Source organism: Microplitis mediator, chromosome 5 (assembly GCF_029852145.1).
Source record: "Microplitis mediator isolate UGA2020A chromosome 5, iyMicMedi2.1, whole genome shotgun sequence".
Classification (NCBI taxonomy): Eukaryota; Metazoa; Arthropoda; class Insecta; order Hymenoptera; family Braconidae; genus Microplitis; species Microplitis mediator.
The window spans coordinates 10,593,643-10,613,386 of record NC_079973.1 but is presented as its reverse complement, the minus strand read 5'-3'; the positions used below and the strand labels follow the sequence as shown (position 1 = coordinate 10,613,386).

Genomic DNA, 19,744 nt, shown 5'->3' with positions numbered 1-19,744 from the left:
CTACTTGAAACATTTTGCAAGTATAAAAAGACCTATTTCTTTACCAATCGGTATCCAGAAGGTTCTAAAGATTCAACGGAACACTATTGGTAAGATATTATAACTTTTGATTTTACATTTTAAATTATTAAAATTGACGGTCATTCGAACAATAGATATTCATTAACGCTGGTTGTTAGAGTTCTTTAAAGAAAAATTATTATAAAACATTGACGAATTTTGCTAGGATAAGTCATATCTGTGCAACACTCTATAACCCATAAAAATAGCTTTCCCGAGTCGAAATTTTTTTAAAATTAAACCCTGTTTCAACCTAGTATAGTTTTTAGTCTGAGCGTCAGGTTGAAATGGGTTTTAGAAGATAGAGAACTCCATTGAAATTAAACCCTATTTCACTCCAGTAGCGCCTACATACGTTCGTTTTCAGGCGAGTTAGGTTGAAAAAGGTTTTAAATTTAAACTCCCTTTCGGCCCTCTTCATGCTCGTTTCCAGGCGAGTTAGGTTGAGAAAGGGTTTTAATTAAAACCCCGTTAGACCCTAGTTCGTCTGATGACCTATATTTACGAATATCATGATCTACATTTTTCCACTAAATTTATAAATAATATAAGAAAATTATAAATAAAATTATACTTTGAAATTAAAACAAAATTAATTGAATAGTATCGCAGAATTTTACTTTTTCCGTGTGTTTTCAATTTATTTAAGATATACCTTTAATAAATTACCTTATAAAAATATATGTTATTATGAAAATATATATATTTTTCTAATATGATATTTATAGTTTTAACATGCTTATATTATTTATAAAATCTGTATCTACAAAAATTCCAAATATTACGATATTATTCAATTGACTTTGTTTTTATCTATAAGTATAATTATATTAATAATTTTTTTATGTTATTCATGAATTTTTAGAAAAAAATGGATTAAGATATTCGTGAATATATATATATATATATATATATATGTTGATTCATCATTTTTAAATGTATAAATATTAATAACATATTTTTTCTTAAATGTCTACTTCTTTGAAAATTACAATTGAATAATCAATATTTCATTGGTTGATTATTTTATTACTAAGTTTATGCAATGGTACAAACACACGAAAATACAGTAAAAGAAATTGTAAGATTTTGAAAACACTGTAATATTTTAAAAAATTTACCTTACTATAAGAAAAATAATTTCTAAGTTTTAATCCCCTTTTCATCCTAAACAAAAATTTACAGGTTCGACTATAGTGTAGGTTGAAGTAGAGTCTTGAATCTCAAATTAAACCCCGGTTCATTATTTTTCGACCTTATTTAAGGCGTACTAGGTTGAAACAGAGTTTTAAACTTCAAACTAAACCCTAGTTCACTCCGCCTTACCCGAATTTCAGGCGAGTTAGGTTGAAAAAGGTTTTAAAATCGAGGCGGCAAATACCCACATCAAAAGGTTCAGGCGCTACAAGGCTCAGATGGGGTTTTAATATTTCGACTCGGGATTTTTCCATTCTGACATGCTAAACTCAGTCAAATTTACTAAACTGAATAGTAAAACTTACTAAATATTAAGTCAAGTTTACTAATGCAGGTTATATTTATATCCATATTCAAATAATGGAAATAACTAAATATAAATAAAAATTAAATTCTCAACATAGTAAAAATGACACAATTTCAATAGTGTTTTAAGTTTACAATATAAATTTAATAATTCTAACTCATATTTTTTAGTGAAGTTTCCTATATTTTTAACTTCCCGCTAAAAAAATTGAAAATTTTCAAAAATTCGGGAAGTTATTGATTTCGGTCCGATTTGCAAAAACCGAATTTCTATCAGATTTTGACGTTTTGAGGTTCTAGGAAGCTATCCTGACTTATTTCACGATGATGTCCGAGTGTATGTATGTGTGTACGTACGTACGTATGTAAATATCTGTAACTCTTGAACGGGTGAACCGATTTTGATCATCAAGGTGGCATTCGACGCGGCTAGTCAATATCTAAAAGCTGTAAAAATTTGAGCTCAATCGGTAGGGTGCGTTCGGAGATATTTCAAAAATAAAATGTTTTATTTGGATAATTTTTATTTTGCTCGATGGATTGATTCCAAAATCTCATCAGGTCTAAAACTTTATAAGCCGCGTCGAATGTCACCTCAACCATCAAAATCGGTTCATTTGTTCAAGAGAAACCGTTGACGAAAGAATTCAAAAAAAATTTTTTTTCGGTTTTTTTGAAATTTCTCAAAAACGATTTAATAAATCAATTTCAAAATTTAACCAGCCTTAGAACTTGATAAAACACGTCGAGTGCCGCCTCAACCAACAAAATCGGTTCATTCGTTCGCGAGATATCGTGAGAGAAAGAAATGCTAAAAAATGGTTTTTTTTAAGACAATGGCATACAAAAGTATTATCGAGCTCATTGAGTTCGAAGACAGCGGGAAGTTTTGGGGCTGGCCCGCCGGGTTAACCGATAGACCGATTTTTTTCTCCGTGGTTATATTTTATCAGAATAATAATTCAATTTTTCCAGAAAAAAAATGTCACGAGTTACTTTATTATTATCAATAATTTTATTCATTGGCTGCTTCTATGTTGGGACAGTCGAATCATGTAATGGCAATTGGGTAAGTCTCAATAATTACTATGCAGTAAAAAAAAATTGGATAGGAACAATCAACTTTTAATTCTGACTTATAATTTATATTTCAATAAAATCGATAAGAAATTTTTTTTTAACGATTTCTCAAAATGGTATCTTATAATTTATAATATAATGACAAACATCATTTTCTATATTTTGAATTTATGAGCTCGCGTTACGAGATTTTTGTTCTAGACAATTTTAATCTTAACAAAGAAAAAAAAAAAATACCTAGCTAGTAAATATTAATTTTAAAAAGTTCTAGCCTTTTCCTGAATACCTATTTATAGTGTTCTGTTAGATCTGGCAATCCTTGTGTTTGTGAATATTACGAGTGTTCTGGATACTTTTAAAGTTTCTCGTGAGATGAAAACTGTTGGAAAAAGGTTGAAGAAGTGTTGACTATTTTTAACTTCAAAACGTAAAATGACGACAAAGCTTTTTGGAACGGTTTCAAACCTGCACACAAAAAAAAAAATTCTCGACTGAAGGTAAATATTCTTGATTCAAGAAAATTTTTTTGGAGACCTAATTTTTCTCAGATAAAGTAGAAATCTTCTCCAACCAAGACGAATTCTCTTGGCTCAAGAAAATCTTGACTTGGTTCCCGAAAACGTTTGTCTTCAAAAATATTTTCTTGACTCAAGATATCTGTTTTTTCTGTGTGTACATTTTTAGAGCGAAATCGATTTAGCACAAAAAGAAAATTATGAAACCGAGCACTTTTTAATGGAACGTAAAATAAAGTTTACAAATGAGCCAAAAACGGAAATTTGTAGTATCAAGTCTATTTTTTTTTCTTTGTATTATCAGAAGTTGAAAAATCGTTTAGAAAATGTTTGTGATTGTGTTACGTTTTTAAGTTTAGAATAGTCAACACTTTTCCGATCTTTTTTCAACGATGTTTTTTACACGGGATCTGTAGTCAATCCATTTACAGAACCGAGGCCTCTAAAACCATAAATGCCTATTAATTTTATGATAAATTAATATCGTAATTGACTATTTTCAGTGTTCCTGGGACTCACCATGTGGCTGTAATGGTTACGGTTGTAGCGCTTTTACCAACGGTAATTGCGTACCAAATGGTCAGCCATAAGAAAGTAAACCTAATTTTCTCGGAAAGTAAAGTTCTACAAAGTTTCAGTCAAAATAATACTGAAAATTTGAAATAGTAGACGTTTCTTACAACAAAACTGCGTCTCATGGATTTTGTAATATTGGTCTTATTCAATACTAATAAATAAAATTATGTTAATTTATTGTAGTACTTATTTATTAACCTTGAAAGAAAAATAGCTATTTTCGATACATAGGATTAAAACGAGGGTTTGTGGTATGCTTCTATTGCATGAATGGGGTAGGTCTGGCAACGAAGCATAGGCCAGTTCTAGCAACCAGGATTGGCCCAGTGTTATCATTCCAGACTTCTACCAAGCCAGGGCTAAGGCTGACTTACAAGATTGGCCCAAGGTTCTACATATTCGCGCTAAGCCTGCGCCCGTTATACTTTTCTCTTTGGGTACACAATAAGAAATATTTTTCGGATCTCACTATGGCAGTGTGGGCGTGAACGCCATGTTGTATGGTATCGAAGATTTTTATAGGTTGTAAAATTGTATGCATAGATGATTCGACCATTGCTGGAATAGTAATATTGGCGATAGTTGTCGCGGACGCCACAATGTCCGTATGGCCGTCAGGCCCATGCTGTGCCGGCGTATCCTCATTGCTTCTGGCCGATAAACCTAGTCTAACAACATGTATATAGTTTTGGTGGTAATACGACTGTATACCACCAAGGCCTACCATACTTTTAATCTGTAACTTCGAATGAGATCAATTCTTTAACCTGATATTATAGTTACAATAATAGCTGCGTTCTAAGTAGATACAGATATTTCCACCTAATCGTGAGCGTCCGAGTAGCAGTTCGGCAGTGGTTATGCATCACATTCGTTAGGTCTTGGTTTCGAATCCCGGTGGCAGCAGATTAGTTTTCAGCAGTTTTTTTCAAATTCTTTGGCAGTTTCCGTTTTCCAATACATCGTTTGTATTTATTGTTCACATAAGATAAATCATTAATCATATACTAATAAGTCAAAAGTTCTAATTATTCAATTCGAATTTCGAATGAATAATAGTACTATTCTATTCGAACGTTTACTCGTATAACTTTAGCTATTATTATTAATATTTTAGATTTCTTTATAGTTATCTTACAACAAAACATTAATTACTAAAAAATTATTTGTGGAATATTTAAATTTCAAATTTTCTTCGATCATGGCGTCCATTTCTAATTAGCTGCCCCTTTTTCCCGTCTGTTTCTTTACCAATTGTACGCGATCCGATGAGAGTCTTTCTTGATCCATAAATTTAGGCTCTAGTGGCTTACTTTACCTTTTTAAAAAGACGTTTTGAACCTAAACTTGGTAAAAGTCGACAAAGTTACCACGTTTTGGTTCAAATCATCTTTTTGATGTATGGATCTTCATATTCTAAAAAGATGATTTGAACCTCCTTACCCCCATGTAGGATTTGGAGGCTCAAATCACCTGTTTAATTTTGACTCGGAATGTTGAAAACTCCATTTTTGAAAATCGGACTGAAACCAATAACTTACCTTTTTTTTGAAAATTTCCAGTTTTCTTAGCGGAAAGTTAAAAAAATTCAGGAAAGTTAATTGCGTGTTTATTTATTAATTGTGCGATATTCCAGACGTACATACGAAAAATGAGATACGAAAAACATACACCAACAGTAGAATTTATACCTTACAATTTTGATTCAAAAGAAAACTGCTTATTTTGATCGCATCTTGTATGTCTCCATCAAATTGTACGTCAAAATTGTTTCTATTTACCCTTTTGAACGTTTTGTTGAAGCACTATTTTATTTATGGCGTCAAAAGTTATGCATTTACCTTGCAACCAACATGAGTCACACACACAAAAAAAAAATTCTCGACTGAAGGTAAATATTCTTGATTCAAGAAAATTTTTTTGGAGACCTAAATTTTCTCAGATAAAGTAGAAATCTTCTCCAACCAAGACGAATTCTCTTGGCTCAAGAAAATCTTGACTTGGTTCCCGAAAACGTTTGTCTTCAAAAATATTTTCTTGACTCAAGATATCTGTTTTTTCTGTGCACGTATTACCTTCACAACAGCCATGACCTTGCTGACCGTGACACTAAAAAAAAAGTAAATTAATTTCATTGATTTTTGAAAAGTACATAATTTTTTAGTGGGGATTCGATTAGAAATTCTGCAAAATAAACACTCAATTTTTCAAACTTCCCACCCTTTTCCGACTCGATTCAGCAAGTCAAAAGTAAGGTGAATAACTATTGTGTTTAAAGTAAAGACGAATAATTTCAAACTTAGATCAAAAAATACAAATAAGTTGAATCTAAGATAAAAAAAGTTCAAAAAGTTTAAAAAAATTTAATTTAAGTCGAAAAAGTCGAGATCTTATCGAAAAATCGTCGGCGAATCGATAACTTCAAAAAAAAAAATAAGGTGAAGCGAACCTGGATCAAGTTTTATTTTTGAGCCGGGTTGTCACTTTTATATTATATTATATCAATTACTTACCCAACCGCCATCACATCCTTCTGCTGCTGCACTAGCATAGAGACCAATTAATATGAAAATTGATAGGAACGAAATTACTTTTGACATTTCCGTTATTTTACTCTGAAGAAATAAAAATGACCAGTGAGTTCCAAATTTCAGCTAAGCTAATAGATGCAACAAGGACAATATAAAAACCAATGTGTACAGTAGGAATTTTTTCTGTGTTATTTAAATGGGAAAATCGAAATTTTCAATGAGCTAGATCTGTAATCGGGATAGAATTTTTAACTTCCCGCTAAGAAAATTGTAAATTTTCAAAAATTCGGGAAGTCATTGTTTCGGTCCGATTTTCAAAAATCGAATTTCTAAGAGATCTTGACGTTTTGAGGTTCTAGGAAGCTATTCTGACTAATTTCAAGATGATGTCCGAGTGTATGTATGTATGTATGTACGTACGTACGTATATAAATATCTGTAACTCTTGAACGGGTGAACCGATTTTGATCATCAAGGTGGCATTCGACGCGGCTAGTCAATATCTAAAAGCTGTGAAAAATTGAGCTTTATCGGTTGAGCTCGTTCAGAGATATTCCAAATATAAAACTTCTTGAAAAATGTTTTTTTTTGGACAACTTTTAATGTGATCGGTGGATTGATTCCAAAATCTATCCAGCTCTAAAACTTTATAAGCTGCGTCGAATGCCACCTCAACCATCAAAACCGGTTCATTTGTTCAAGAGAAACCGTTGTCGAAAGAATTAAACAAAAGTTTTATTATTATTTTTTTTTGAAATTTCTCAAAAACGACTAGATAAATCAACTCCAAAATCTGATCAGCTTTAGAACTTAATAAAACACGTCGATCGCCACCTTAACTGTCTCAATCGGTCAATTCGTTTGAGAGATATCGTTGGAAAAAAAAATGGTAAAAAACGTTTGTTTTCGAAAATAACGGTAAACAAAAGTATTTTAGAGCTCGTAAACAGCGAGAAGTTTTGGGGCTGGCCCACAGGGTCAACCAATAGACCGATTTTTTTTTCTTGCGCGGAAAATTTTTTTTTATGTCGAACTATGATTTTTTCCACATGCACTTAAAAATAAAATGTTGCCCTGAAATGAGGCACCCTAATATATGTATTCCCAGGTAGAAAGTAATCAATGGAATTAGCTTGTATTAAGCTAATTTTGTCAGTTTTAGCCTAAAATTAGCTAACAAACTATGGTTAACACAAGGTTAGTTGGTAACGCTTTGATTCGCTAACATAAACCTTGCAGTGTTAGCTTGCATAAACAGTGACAATTCAGCTTACTATAAGGTTAAAAATATATCTTATTCTTAGCTAGAATAGATTTGGTAATTTAAATTTGAAAACATGTTTATAGAGAAAAATATTTTATTACTTTTTTTTCTGTACACAAACATCAGATATTGGGCATTAAATGTATAGTGTTATATATATTTTAGAAATATTAAACAGTAAATGTTCTTTTATGGTTTTCATTCATCGTATTAACAGTAATTTATAACGTAATCAGTTTTATGTTTGTAATGTAACGACGTTCTAAAAAATTCAAATTTTTTTATTATGAGCATTAAAAACTTGTGATTCAATAAATTAAAAAATTAAAACTTACTTACTAAGTAAATATTTTTCTTTATATATGTTGCAAATAAAATTGAACTCATTTATCACTTATAAACAATAACACAAGCTCCTAATTAACCTCAAACTTCTGTTTTCAATACGCTTAGAGTAATGTTAGCAGATAAGGTAGTTCTAAGTTTAGAATCTAAGCTTAGAACAAATCTTATCATACGCGTGGAGAAAAAGCTAACAGAAAGATATATTTGAAGGTTAGTTACACTTTAAAGACTTGTCAAAGAATACATTCTAATAACAACCTAGAATAAAGCTTACAAAACAAGACTTAGATGTTAAGCTAAAATAAAGCTATTTTTAAGTTACAAACTTGTCCGGCTAAGACAATTTTCTACCTAGGTTTCTATATACATATATATAATTTCATAATATTTTAATTATAACTAACGAATATGTATTTCTTACCGATCGTTTCTTCTTAAAGTTCTAGAAGTTTTCAAGTCATCCGCATGTCGCCGGCTTTAATACGTTCTTCCCACACGGAGAGAAAAATATCGCCAGATTAAGTATACGTATCGCTATTCTGGCTATACGCTGTATAGTCATCTTACTTAACAATACGTCGTATAGCCAATTCAGCTATACAGAGTATCCTCACAGTGGATCGTCAAAATGACGATCCGTATCCTTATTTTAGGCATTTTATGAATCGCTGACATGACTATTGCGCAAACTCTGTATTTAGGCATCCGGCAACCGAGAACGATGATACGTATAGCCAATTTAGCTATACGGATCCTCACGCTGGCGATACAGATACCTATATCAACGAAACTACAAATCGTTACAAAGGCTATTCGTCGTATTGTTAAATTAAATAAACGAATATTTAACCTAACGCAAATACGTTTCTTTATTTTAACGATACTATAGATTATTAAATTAATATGTGAGTATTCCTAAATTAGGTATACGAATCGTTATTCTGACGATACGTCATTTAAGGATACATTGGATAGTCATTCTGGCGATATTTTTCTCTCCGTGCAGCGACTTTCAGTTATGACGTTGGTATATAAATTACTAGTTTGTTTTCTATTAGTCAATGGAAAATATCAAAATTATGTTACTTTGGCCTTACACATATAACTAAAATTTAGATAAGATTTCGCTCGAAGTACAATTACATGCTGACAACATGGAAAGCAATTATCGGTTTCCTGTTTCAACGATAATGAAAGCATCAAACCACATAAAAGAACTATTATGACAAATAATATTAGAAAAACAAAAATTTCCGCTAATATAATAACATAATATAATAATATAATGTCAACGCATATAACCCCGAGAGCAAAAGATTAAATGGACGGATTTTTGCAATAACGTCTTATCGAACCTTAGAAGTTAAGACGTTATTGCAAAAATCCGTCCAAATCTGTTCAGATCACAATTAATATAATTTTCGCTATCTGAACAGATTCGAACTTTGTGTTCGTAAATATACAATTTTAAGTACCAGATGTTTAATAAACGTTAATTATCTTCAGATTGATTATCGCTTAAAAGGCACTAGTCTCCCTAATTAATATTGTTTAAAGAATACTTTATTATTTGTCGAAGTTACGATGTCTCTTATTAATTTGTTTACTTATATTTTTTGTCACAGACACTAAAAGCTTTAGTTCAAGATTATAAGAGAGGCTGTGAACGAAAATGATAATCCCCAAGTCAAAATTAAAAAGGTGATTTGAGCCTCCAAATCCTACATGAGGTTAAGAAGGTTTAAATCATCTTTTTAAAATATGAAGATCCATACATCAAAAAGATGATTTGAACCAAAACGTGGTAACTTTGTCGACTTTTACCAAGTTTAGGTTCAAAACATCTTTTTACAAAGGTTAAGTAAGCCTCCAGAGCCTAAATTTATGGATCGAGAAAGACTCTCATTGGATCGCGTACAATTGGTAAAGAAACAGAAGGGACAAAGGGGCAGCTAATTAGAAATGGACGCCATGATCGAAGAAAATTTGAAATTTAAAAATTTCACAAACAATTTCTTAGTAATAAATGTTCTGTTGTAAGATAAAAATAAAGAAATCTGAAATACTAATAATAATAGCTAAAGTTATACGAGTAAACGTTCGAATAGAATAGTACTATTAGTCATTCGAAATTCGAATTGAATAATTAGAACTTTTGACTTATTAGTATATGATTAATGATTTATCTTATGTGATCAATAAACACAAACGATGCATTGGAAAATGGAAACTGCCAAAGAATTCGAAAAAAACTGCTAAAAACTAATCTTCTGCCGCCGAGATTCGAAACCAAGCCCTAACGAATATGAAGTATAACCACTGCTGCACTGCTACTCGGACGCTCACGATTAGGTGGAAATATCTTTATCTACTTAAAACGCAGCTATTATTTTAACTATAATATCATGCTAAAAAATTGGGCTCATTCGAAGTTACAGATTAAAAGTATTATAGGCCTTGGAGGGTTAAAACATCTTTTTAAAAAGGTGATTTAGTCTTTAATGCGCTTCGTTTAGGGCATTGAGGACTTGAATAGCATTTTAAAATATAATTACCATATATTAATTATTATAATAATTATTATATGCTATTAATACTTATTAATTACCATATATTAATTATTATAATAATTAATTTTTTTTTTAAAGTTAATATGTAAAACTAGCCAGAAATTCACCTGTATGCTACGATTAAAAGCGAATATTCTACATTAGTGTTCAATTGTTATTATCATAATTGCTGCACTATTAATTTTCCTCGTCCGCTTCTGACGTGTACTGGAAACGTTAAAATGATAAGCAGGCAATTGTATTCGGCATTAGAGGCTCCTACTTCAACAATTTTGCGGAACAGTATTGGTAAGAGATTATAACTTTTGCTTTTACATTTTAAATTATTGACATTGAGGGTCATTCGAGTGACAGATATTCGGTAACGCCGTTTGTTAGATTTTCTTAAAGAAAAATTATTATAAAACATTGACGAATTTTGCTAGGATAAGTCATATTTATGTAAAAATCTATAACCCATAAAAAAATAGCTTTAGTATAGGATAAAAATATTTACAGAATATCGCTGAAACATATATATTGGTGGAAATTAGAAGAGTATGGGGCAACTATGTACATCGAAAAATAAAAGCTAATTGTTATAAACTAACTAAAGGAAGGACAGTGGCAATCACAATTATAAAATGGCTTCAATGTTATATACACAACTTTATTTAACAACTAGAAGGCTTTTGCGCGCAGACGCGCGCCCATTATTTATTACCTCTTGTAACGTTTTGATAACTACCTTCCACGCTCCCTTTATGAAAAAGTCGTCATTAAAAATATTCATCATGGATGCGTATTGTCTCTATTATCCACAACCGTTGCCATGACAACAGTCCCCATAGCAACCGTTGCCATAACAACAGTCCCCAAAGCAACCGTTGCCATAACAACAGTTCCCATAGCAACCGTTTCCATAACAACAAGCCCCATAGCAACCGTTTCCATAACAACAGTCCCCATAGCAACCGTTACCATGACAATAGTATCCATAGCAACCACTGCCATGACAACAGTATCCATAGCAACCGCTGCCATGACAATGATAAGCGGTGACATAACACCAACTGTTTTAGGATAGATCATTTACGACTTATCCTTAGATATTTCTATGAAGCGTACACGGAAAGAACAAGACGATACTGGCTACCATCCTAGATTATACTCAGTTACATCTAAGGTAAAAAAAAAATTTCTGATAGTACCCAGTATAATCTAGATCATACTGAGTTGCATCTCCATTATACTGTTCCATCCCAGATGTTTCTCATGAACATCTTAAAAATTGCTAGCTGTTAAAGAAAATAATCGCTAGCAGCTAGCAATTATTTTTTTCAGTGCAAAGTCAAAGCTTTGAATTTGATTGCAGACTCCAAGAACGAGCTATAGCTTTCACCAAGAGATTCACGGCCTGCTAACTGACGTTCTCTTGCTCTTCCGCTGATTAATATCCAGATCCTCTTCAAGAGATAGTTCTTGTTTGGATGAAGCAATTCCAGCCGGTTTTTTCTGGCGATATCTCGCACCAGCACAATCTCTCCAAGGGTTCGTACGTGATATTAAAGTTCAACACAACTTTAAAATCGCGACACTACCATCCAATAAGTTACCTTTTGTAACCGCATAAATTTTTTTATTTTCTCGTACAACTTATCGTCAATTATTTACATTCTCACTAAACTTTTTCTGATAAAATGGGAGATTCAAATTATAACCCTTTACGCATACTAAGAAAAACATATCTATAGATGCGTTAATCATTATTCTGATACAATAAAAAATCATCTGGTTTCTAAAACGTATCAATGGTTGCCAATGATATGCTTTCAGTTTGGTGTAGTCACAATGTAACGTTTTTTCGGTATCTAATATAAAACTATGTTACAATTAGTCATTAGGGGCAAGTGTGCGCGAACCCATGCATTTCAGTCCAAAATAAATGGGTTTGCGCACACTTACCCACAGCGCACATACCCCGCATTACTCTAATAAACGAAACAATTTTTTTTTTTTCGATTTCCCGCAAAAAAAATACATACCTATACATCATATTTTTATTTTGATGGAATCTATAAATATATAGTTTGTTACACTAAAGACAGTCCAAGGTTTTTTATTATTATATTATTATTTAAATCGCAATAGAAAATATAACTATCGGAAGTATAAGTTCCACCCTAATCCATTCATTTTACTATGCAAAGACGATAAATTTTTACTGTACACGCAACACCGAGGCAAAAAAAAATTGTAAGCATTAATAAGTGTCAATTGTATGTTTGTCTATACTGCAGAAGTCATTACGCTACTCGAAAACCATTCCCATAAACATAAGAAATTGCGCAATAAAACATATTAATATTGCCAATGTTATTTATTCTTGTCTCAGCATCATGTGTATGGAAATAGTTACCTACTGTATATTTCTCTCCATGTATAGCCAGTAAACGTATATTGTCACAAATATATTAGTTAAATATAATTTACTACACACAACGAACCACGGCTTTTTGTTGACTTTATATATACGCATAATATGTCTTTAATTTTTTGATGAATCATTTTATGAGCTTAGTCTAATAATAAACCTATCATATTAATATCAATATATTATGCTTCGAAATATATACATAAACATATAGCTTCAGAAGATTTTCATATACTAAGCTTCTAAACTACAGTATACTACCGTCTAGCTTCTTATTAATCTGTGATAAATAAACGAAGAAATTGTTCTTGTTTTTGGTGCCATAGTAAAGCCGGACTATGCTGGCCATCTGACGGAAATTGAAATGAACACATGCAAAAATTACCATGACTATAGTAAAATTTATCATGATTACAGTGGTTTGTAATCGTTGTCAATTTTATTATGGTTATGGTAATTTTTGCATGTGTTGATATCACTTTCCACATGGTAGGCAAAATGGTCCGGCTATATTATGACACCATAGCATTTCAAACGAGAACAATTCCTCCGGGTACTGAAACGATTTTTCTATTGCACTTCTACTCAAAATTTTTTAGAACTCATTGATCCATTCATAGAATACTGCAATTATAGTTTAAATTTTTGTAAATTTTGTAATTAATGTAAAAAATAGATCAAAAATGGAAAATGATTTTTTACATTTTTTATATTTTCTATTATTAAAATTGCTGTAACTCATAAACTATCGGTCGGAGCAACTTAGGTCTGAAGACCTTTTTTAAAGAGGATGAAATTTCCTTCAAATATATGTTTTCTTTGTTTCCCTATACTTAACGGTTCGTCCTAAAAAATGAAAAAATCGCGATTTTCGTCAAAAAATTTAGTTCGATAACTCTTACTGGCGAACCAGCGTGAGCTACATCAAAAAGTCCAAAAACAATTTTAAAGAGCATAGAATCCCCTACAAGAGTCAACAATTCGTTTCTCAATATCATGAAAATCAGCTCAGCATTAGAAATTAAAAAAAAAAATTTTTACTTAGCATTGGAATTAAGAGCTTATATTTGGTGAAAATTTTTTTTTTTCGATGTAGATTGAGATTTTGCTTGAGCACTTAAGAAAAAAAACTTGCGGAAATGAATCACCCTAATGTAGTCAAAATTATGGATGCAAGTAATAAGTATAAGTTATACACGAGTAAATACACTACACTATAGATTTAGCAATAATCTTAATATCTATAAATTTAATCCCTTCTATGAAATTCAAATTCGCCGTAGATTCTTGAGTTTCCTAATATTTCAGTATTGAATCTCAATAATCCTATCTTCTCAGAAATAATTTCACGTTGAAGTAAGTTTTAGGTTCCTAAATTTTTTTTTATGTTACCGATACCTTTTTGAGGTCAGTAACAAATTCATGTAACAGAATGAAAGTTATAGAGAAGCAGATAGGTTTATAGCTTATGAGGATACGTTAACCTCTCCATGATACTCATAAATCCATGGAGATAAATATTTGCGGTTCGCAATATTTGGTTAGACCTGATCAAGATGCGACGGCATCGCTAGGGATGGAATGACGTACATTATAGAAAAATTGTCAATACATATTTTTTTTTCTTATTTATTGCATACTATAAATCGACTAAGATATTGAAAGTTTGAAACCTTCATCTCAGTTAATTCTCAAGTGCAATAGACTCGATTTTCTTCCGTTTGACCCTTTTTTACGTTATTTCTAATTTTAACTGCCTTACAGCTCCGCCAGCAGAACCTTTTCCATGCTGGTTAGTGATAGTGTATAGTAAACGATGTACTCAATTATATGATCTTAACTAACTATCTTTGCAATTAAAAATGTTTCTTATTTTACAACGTACAATTTTTTTATTTATTAATTTTCCGTATTCCAGTCAGTTATAGATATATTTAAAGAAACAAATTGAAGAGTAGCGATAACGAATCGAGCTTCTCACTTGCACCCTCAACTCGGCGGCTATTTTTATCTCTTGTGCTCTTACTATTTTCGCTTTATTTAAGAAGCCAAAAGATCTAATAACATAGCTATTAACATTTTGAAGTTTTTCAGAAATTTGTAGTGAAAAAATGGTTAAAAACAGTTTAAACAGTACTTTAGATGAAAGCAATTATTTAAGTACCATGTCAATTACTGTTTATAACGATAATTTAAATAATGTATGCATTATTACAAGTAATCCTATAACGAACGGATTGTTTCCTTGTTTACAATGAAATGAATAGCTGTAAATGTACTAAAAACTCTTGTTGACGATATTGAGTTATTGAACTAATTATAATTGTATCCCGTATATTGATATGACTAACGAAATACTAGATATTAGGATATTACACTACGTTCTTTTAAGGCCCTTTATTCTTGCACGAGTACAGGCAAAAGTCACCGACGGATCCCCACCCAATTACCGGCGTTTAACCTTCTCTCGATTTTCTTCCTAATATCGTCGAGGACCAGAAGAAAATTGAGAGTTGCTGTAATTTTAATTTCAATTGTCCGATGTTTCTAACGCAATTTTTACACGCTGAAAAACGAATGCCAACTATCACCATCTTGTAATAGGGAATGATTACCATCTTTATGTGATAATCATTGTCATACTTTTATGTTAAGCTATTACTATCGGAGATGGTAAGCATTCTTATTTAGATGGTAAACATTCTAATCCGTGATGATAATCATTACTATCTTAGAAGGCAAAATTAAAAATTTTTTAGACACACTAAAAAAAAGATTTATTTGAGCCAACTTAGATTCATTTGAGCGAAAGATATCGTATACTTGTATATGGCCAAATTAATATTTAATTGTAAGAAAGATATAATATATTTGAGTAGTTTATACTCTAAAACCAAGTGTGTAGTCAAAATTAACACACTTGCCAAATAACATTGAAACGCCATAAGCAATCTATAGATATTTAATACACCGTGAAACGTGTTTTAAATGACTACGAAAAACTATATAGTTTTGCTTATGGCTTTAAACATAGAACACATTTAATATATGTTAAAATAATACACTTGTAACACACTTGGTTTTAGAGTGTACACGGAAAGAAAATTATGGGAAGTTTTACTATGCATTATGGGAATGGTTCCCATAATGGTATGGGAATAGTACCTATACTACTATAGGGATGGTTCCCATATATTATAGGAACCATTCCCATAATAGTATGAGAATAGTTCCCATACAATTATGGGAATGGTTCCCATAATGATATGGGAATGGTTCCCATACCATTATGGGAACTATTCCCATAATGTTATGGGAACCATCCCTATAATATCATAAAATTTTTTTTTTGCACAATAGTGTAGAAATTTCCCAAAATTTGAATTTTCTTGAATGTTTTGTGCTGACAAAAAATTTTTTAAAAAATTTTAATGTTTTTTTGCCAAATACGATTTTTTTTTTCAATGTTTGAATTTTTGTTTTTATGTTTAATAATATTTCTGTGTATTGTAGAAGTGATTACCACACTTCTTTAAAATAATTTTTTCATGATAATATGGGAACCATTCCCATAATATTATAGGAATGGTTCCTATAATAGTATGGGAACTATTCCCATAATATTATGGGAATGATTCCCATAATGGTATAGGAACCATTCTAATTGCATTATGGGAATCATTCCCATAATATTATGGGAATAGTTCCCATACTATTATAGGAACCATTCCCATAATATTATGGGAATGGTTCCTATAATATTATAGAAAGTATTCCTATAAATTATAGGAACCATTCCTATAATTATAGGAATCATTCCTATAGTGTTATGGGTATCATTCCCATAATTATAGGAACTATTCCTATAATTATGGGAAACATTCCTATAATTATAGGAACCGCTCCCATAATTTATGGTCGTAATTCCTATGATGGTATAGGAAAAAATTTCACAAAATTATGGGAACCGCTGCTATAATTTTCTTTCCGTGTAATTGCGTGAAATAAGTGATTTATTTGTGGTAAAGAAATGATCCAATTGCTACAAATAAATAAGGGCTTCAAATATATGTATAGTGTCGCCAAATTTTAGGTTATTTGTCGCAAATTTAATATCTTTACCACAAATATATCAATTACTTACCACAAATAATTGATTTATTTCCGTCAAATTATAAAATTATTTGAATCAACTGTCATATTTAGTTGTACCAAATATATTTATTTGTCATTAAGATATATTTTTAAAAAAGTCATAACTAAATTGATTTATTTGGGACAAATATTTCTTTTCTCAGTGCATAAGATATATTACTATCGAGATGGTAACTATTGCTATCGGCAATAGAAATTATTACTATATGAGAAACAAATAGTTAACATAAAAGTACATCTTAAGGGGAATCGCCACCGGATTTCTTTCTCACACTCAGAAAAATAAACGGGACTCTTTGTTGCACTCGTAGATTAAATGATAATTTCAAAAGAATTTTTCTCGTAGACGAATAAGAATTTTTTTTAAATTACCAAATTTTGAGCCGTACACTGAGAAAAAAAAATACTATTTTCCAAACATGAATTTCTTCGTTCAAGAAATCCGTTCAAAATATTTATTTTATTATTATTAATTATCAATTCCTTGAGAAAAGAGCATCGAATTTATTTTTGTTATTATATGAATTTGATATTATATTATGAGTAAACAAAAGAATAGCTTTACTTGAATTAAATAAAAATTATTTCCTTCAATTCTACGAATTCTTGAGACAAAATTATATATTCTTGAAAATTATGAAGAATATATATTCTTGTATCAAGTAAATGTTCTTGATAAAAGTATTTTTTTTTCTCAGTGTATTAAGGTTTCAAAATTGAATTGAAAATCGGTCAACTTAACTTTTCTTTTAATTCATTAATCGATTATTATTACAGCAATTTTTATAGCCTTCTTAAAAATGTGTAAAACAAAATTTTCGGCAGATTTTCATCATTCGAATGATATAATTATTCGAGAACGAGACGTAATTAGAAAAGTAATATTCGAACATTCGGTCAATACTGCCGACCCTTAATAAAAATTCTTTCCTTTCCCTTTCTTTCCCGCTGTAAACTGTGTTGTTGTTATTTTAATATGAGTGATATATTAATTATGAGTTACTGAGTATATATATGTACTTTAATATGATTACTCTCATAAATGCCTGTATAAAAAACCGATGGTAAAACAGTTACAGTAGACACTTATTCCGTATCAGCTGATACTAATCTCTGTTTACGAAAAATTAAACAGTGACACGGAATCGGAATGAGTTTCTTTTGTTTGTTTTTATTTCTGCTTGCGCTGTTTGTTCTTGATATCATAAAGTGTTAAACAAACAAATATAACCAAGAAAATAATCTCTGTAGGAATTACCTGAATGCTAGCGTTAGCAGATGATCGCTGAGAGATGGCTGATTTATCACATGGTAGGTATACCTCACTGACTCACGTGGTGTAGTAACAGCAAGATGGCCGCATAACTTGGGCGTGGCCGCATCCGATCTGCAAATTTTTTTCCTCTTTTTTTAGGAATCTCATTTTCATTCATCTAAATGTCATTATCACTTTTATCACTCACGTGTTATCACTTGAAAATTTATACAGGGATTTAAAATATTCTAAATCACACAAAGTCCTCGGATTGCGATGCGAAGTCTGTCTCAACACAACAGCCATCTTTTCTGTTCCCCTCCACTAAGTATGGACCAGCTGGTGATTTCTAACCGTTGCCGCGCCTCACTGCGGATACTATCTTCCAAACTCTGTAATTTTTAATTATTGATAGAGTTATTTTATTGTATAACAATAAACATTTAATTATAATTATTTATATTACTCGTGAGAAAAATGAAAAAAAAAATTAAATAAAAAATAAACAAACAAAAGTATACGACGATGTAAATTGATATCATAAAACAAAGCTAACGTTACAAAAGTTTTATCTTACATATAGACATTTACAGAGACAGAACATGCTATACGCAGTTGCCGAGTGTGTGTATTGATTTTTTTTTCTGGAGATTAAAAATTTCAACTCGTTTTTTGAAAGAAATAAATTCTTTAGTGTTGTGAATAAATTATAAAATGTTGTTATTTTTAATAACAATACTATAATAATAACAGTAATTCAAAATTGAATTATTTTACGACAGAAAACAAAAAATTCTTCGCACAAGAAAAATTTTTCATTTTAAAATGAAGGAAAAAATTTTCTTAGGACTAAAAAAAATTTCTTGACGCAAGAAATTTCTTCTTGCCTCAAGAAAATTTTTTCACGTCTCAAGAAATTTTTAATCTTCAATTCGTAATGCAAAAAATTCCTTGGGTCACATAAAATTTTCTTCGGTCAAGTAAAAATTTTTTTGAGACGAGTAAACTTTTTTTTTGGCTCAAGAAAATTTTTTCTCATCTCAAGAAAATTTGTATCTTCAATTCATAATGCAAAAAATTCCTTGGGTCACATAAAATTTTCTTGGATCAAGTAAAAATTTTCTTGGATTAAGTAAAAATTTTCTTGGATCAAGTAAAAATTTCTTCAGTCAAGTAAAAATTTTTTTGGGATGAATAAACTTTTTTCTTGACTCAAGAAAATTTTTTCTGGTTTAAGAAAATTTTTATTCTCAATTCATAATGCAAAAATTTTCTTGGATCAATTGAAAAATTTCTTCGGTCAATTAAAAATTTTCTTGGGGCGAGTAAAAATTTTCTTGAGACAAGTAAAAATTCTTGGGACGAGTAAAAATTTCTTGCGCCAAGGAATCCTGTTTTTCTGCGTAGAAAAAATTGATAGCCAACAATCGATGGAATTATTAAAAAAATCAAATAAAAATAATGAGTCATAAATTTA

General features: G+C 30.7%; 1 protein-coding gene and 1 long non-coding RNA gene across 6 annotated transcripts in view; one reads left to right on the top strand and one right to left on the bottom strand.

Moving 5' to 3' along the window:
* Positions 1-19,744, bottom strand: part of LOC130668593 (homeotic protein ultrabithorax) — a 639,564-nt gene that overhangs the window by 204,619 nt on the left and 415,201 nt on the right. For 3 of the 5 annotated variants that reach the window (XR_008990046.1, XR_008990044.1, XR_008990047.1), the window contains exon 5: positions 18,271-18,659. The gene's annotated coding sequence lies outside the window, so the exon portion shown is untranslated. The remainder of the gene's footprint in view (positions 1-18,270; positions 18,660-19,744) is intronic. The other 2 variants (XR_008990048.1, XR_008990045.1) reach the window with 2 other exon arrangements.
* On the top strand, positions 24-3,909 carry LOC130668598 (uncharacterized). The gene is made up of 3 exons (XR_008990052.1): positions 24-89; positions 2,539-2,632; positions 3,662-3,909. It is a non-coding gene; the product is annotated as an uncharacterized LOC130668598 (long non-coding RNA).